General features: G+C 51.7%; 1 pseudogene; it reads left to right on the top strand.

Annotated features, from left to right (window-relative positions):
• The first annotated feature begins 2,720 nt into the window (after positions 1-2,720).
• Positions 2,721-3,145, top strand: LOC121158385 (annotated as a pseudogene).
• Positions 3,146-3,761: the final 616 nt, after the last annotated feature.

Raw genomic sequence — 3,761 nt, 5'->3', positions numbered from 1 at the left:
AGCCAGGAGCCTCTTCCGGGTCTCCCACGTGGGTGCAGGGTCCCAAAGCTTTGGGCTGTCCTCGACTGCTTCCCCGGGCCACAGGCAGGGAGCTGGAAGGGAAGCGGGGCTGCTGGGATTAGAACCGGCGCCCATATGGGATCCCGGGAGTGCAAGGCGAGGACCTTAACCACTGCGCCACCGCGCCGGGCCCCAGGTGATTGTTCTTAAGGTTTAGTTCTAGACCCTGAGCCTGTGGAGCTACATCATGGGAAAAAAAAAAGTTCTAGGGACCAGCATCATGGCATAGCAAGTTAAACCTCTGCTTTCAACATCCCATATGGGTGCTGGTTTGAGTTCTGGCTATTCCATTTCCAATCTAAGTCCATGCTAATGTATCTGGGAAAGCAGCTGAAGATAGTTCAAGTCCTTGGGCTCCTGTCCCTGTGAGGGAGATCCAAAATCAGCTCCTGGCTTGAGACAAGCCCAGCTCCAGCTGTCGCAGCCATCCGGGGAGTGAACAGGTAGATGGAAGACATCTCTTCTCTCTCTGGAACTCTCTGCCTTCCTAATAAAAAGAAGTCTTTAAAAAGAATCTTTTATTAAAAAGATTTAGTTCTGTGTTTTGAAGAGTTGCACAGAGAGAGGGAGTCACACACACACAGACAGACAGAGGTCTTCCATCCGCTGGTTCACTCCCCAGATGGCTGCAATAGCCCAGCTCTGGGCTGAGCTGGAGCCAGGGCTCAGGAGCTTCTTGCACTTGGGCTGTCTTCTGCTTTCTCGAGCCCGTCAGTAGGGAGCTGGATCCAAACTGAAGTAGAACAGACAAGAATTGAACCAGTGCCCATATGAGACGCTAGCGTTGCAGGTGCAGGGTTTACCCACCACCATGTGATGTCATCCCCCAACCAAATGACTTTTTTTAAAAAGTATTTTATTTATTTAAAGGCAGAGAGACAGAGTAGAAGGAGCTCTGCAATTTACTGATTTCATTTCTTCAAATACCCGTGATTTCCTGGCCAGCTGAAGGCAGGAGGCAGGTGTTCAATCTGCGTCTTCTTTCTCCTCCTCCTCCTCTTCTTCTTTTCCTCCTCCTCCTTTTTGGTGAAGATTTCTTTATTTTTATTAGAAAATGAGATTTACAGAGAAAAGGAGAGACAGGGAGAAGGATCTTCTACCCATTGATTCACTCCCCAAGTGGTCACAGCGGCTGGACCTGAGCTGATCTGAAGCCAGGAGCTTCCTTTGGGTTTCCCAAGGCTTTGAGCCATCCTCTACTGCTTTCCCAGGCCACAAGCAGGGAGCTGGATGGAAAGTGGAGCAGCTATGACATGAGCCAGCACCCATCTGGAATCCTGGCGCGTGCAAGGTAAGGACTTCAGCCACTAGGCTACCATGCCAGGCCCCTCAATCTGGATCTTCTATGTGGGGTGATAAGGAGCCAGGTACCTGGTACCTGCCACCTCTGAGGGTCCATGTAAGCAGGAAAGCTGGAATCAGGGCAGGGTGGGGCCTTGAGCCAGGCATTTGATGTGGGATGTGGGCATCCAAAGCAGTGTCTTCACTGCTGTGCCCAGTGCTCAGCCCAGAAAAGCCAAATGATTCAGGCAGCTTGTTGGAAGAGTGAGCTTTGTCTTTAGAATAACTTCATAGTCAAGGAGACCCGATGGAGAGAGGAGATGCTAGGTGTAAGGCGAGCTGCGGGCTGTGGCTGAGGAGGAGCCTGGCCAGTTCAAGCCTGGAGGGGCAGGGGTAGGATGAACTTCTGGCATCTCCAGGGCATCAAGAGCAGACTGCCCTTGGCCTGGGACAGTCTGCCCACACTGTGTGTGGGGCCTTGCTCACCTGCTGCTCCTCTGTCTGCCCTCACACCCAGGCTGCCCTCCTCTGGGCCGTAACCATGATGTGAAGCTCATTCCTTCAATCTTGCCTGTGGAATCTTAGTCCCACAGTACACCCAGTTGTTAGACACCCCCACAGGTGGAGCAAACAGGATCTGGTCCGTGGGAGAAGGAACATGGACACCTGGGTCTCTGGTGTATGGAGGAGGCCAGCTGGGATTCCTTGTGGCTTCTGGCAGAAGGTGGCAGAAGGGTGGCAGAAGGTTCCTTTCCCCCTGTTGACTTGCAGGTGTTTTGGGACTAGTGGGATGCGATTTATGTAAGCTCAGGGGAGGCAACTGAGAGAGAGACTTCGGGGCCTCTGCACGTGCATGGTGCTTCATATTGTCAGTCACCCAAGGAGAGGGAGGGGAGAGAGGTGGGAGCAATGGGCCCAGTTGGAATCTCGGAGAGCCTAAGAGGCAGGTGGGGGCCAACATGGTGGCATAGCATGGTAATCTTTCTGCTGTTAGCATTGGCATACCATATAGGCACTGCTTCATGTCCCGGCTGCTCCATTTCCCATCCAGTTCCTTTCTTAGAGCCTGGGAAAACAGCAGAGAACGGCTCAAGTGCTTGTGACCATGCACCCACGTGGGAGACCCCGAAGAAGCTCCTGGTTCCTGGATTCAAATCAGTTCAGCTCTGCCCATTTGGGGAGTGAACCAGCAAGAGGAAGACCTTTGTCTCTGTAACTCTGCCTTTAAAAATAAACAAATCTTGGGAGTCTCTAGGACCCAGATGAGACAAGATGGCATGCTCGCGGGACAAAAATTGATAGGCCTGGAAGGAGATGTTGAGAGTGGCTTTCTTCCAACCATCTTTCATCCCAGTTGATATGTAGCATCTTGATATGCCATGGCAACAGTGAAAAGGGTGATATCAAAAACAGCTGTTTGGGAGCACATATCTCCAACCCAAAATGGAGCTTGGTATTGTGTTTGCCATAAATCTACATATTCTCCTCTTCCGGGGGACTATAATTGCAAAGTAGAACTTGCTTTGACATCGGATGGCAGGACAATAGCATGTTAAGCACCCTTCCGTGGATATTCCATGTGAACATACAAAACCTATCTCTCAACCAGATCCTGTGCTTAATAATGAAGAAACACTTGATCAAGTGCTGAAAACCAGACTGGAAGAAGGAACACCTTGAGCGGGAACCCATTACGGAGCAACCTAGCAAAACGTTCTTTAGTACTAAGCACCATTGCTATCCTCATGGACATTATCACAGACGTAAGAAACTAGATCCTCCCGGGCCCGGCGGCGTGGCCTAGCAGCTTAAGTCCTCGCCTTAAGTGCCAGGATCCCATATGGGTGCCGGTTCTAATTCTGGCAGCTCCACTTCCCATCCAGATCCCTGCTTGTGGCCTGGGAAGGCAGTCGAGGACGGCCCAAAGCCATGGGACCCTGCACCCATGTGGGATACCCGGAGGAGGTTCCTGGATCCTGGCTTCGGATCGGCATAGCATCGGCCACATCGGACGGAGGATCTTCCTTTCTATCTCTCCTCCTCTCTGTACATCTGACTTTCCAATAAATAAATAAATCTTAAAAAAAAAGAAAAGAAAGAAACTAGATCCTCCCAAGGATAGGTGGTGCTGAGGTTCTTAGAATCAAAGAAGAGGGCCTGGCACCATTGCCTAGCAGCTAAAGTCCTCACATTGAACACACCGGTATCCCATATGGGCACCCGTTCTAATCCTGGTGGCCCCGCTTCCCATCCAGCTCCCTGCTTGTGGCCTGGGAAAGAGGTCAAGCACAGCCCAAAGCCTTGGGACCCTGCACTCATGTGGGAAACCCAGGGGAGGGTGCAGGCTCCTGGCTTTGGATTGGCTCAGCTCCAGCCATTGTGGCCACTTGTGGCTGTGGTCAGTGAGCCCTCCCTCCCTG

Source organism: Ochotona curzoniae, unplaced genomic scaffold, assembly GCF_017591425.1.
Source record: "Ochotona curzoniae isolate NIBS_2020 unplaced genomic scaffold, NIBS_Ocur_1.0 contig_3819, whole genome shotgun sequence".
Taxonomy (NCBI): domain Eukaryota; kingdom Metazoa; phylum Chordata; class Mammalia; order Lagomorpha; family Ochotonidae; genus Ochotona; species Ochotona curzoniae.
Note: the sequence above shows the minus strand (reverse complement) of the source record. Positions and strands in the feature narration are given on the sequence as shown.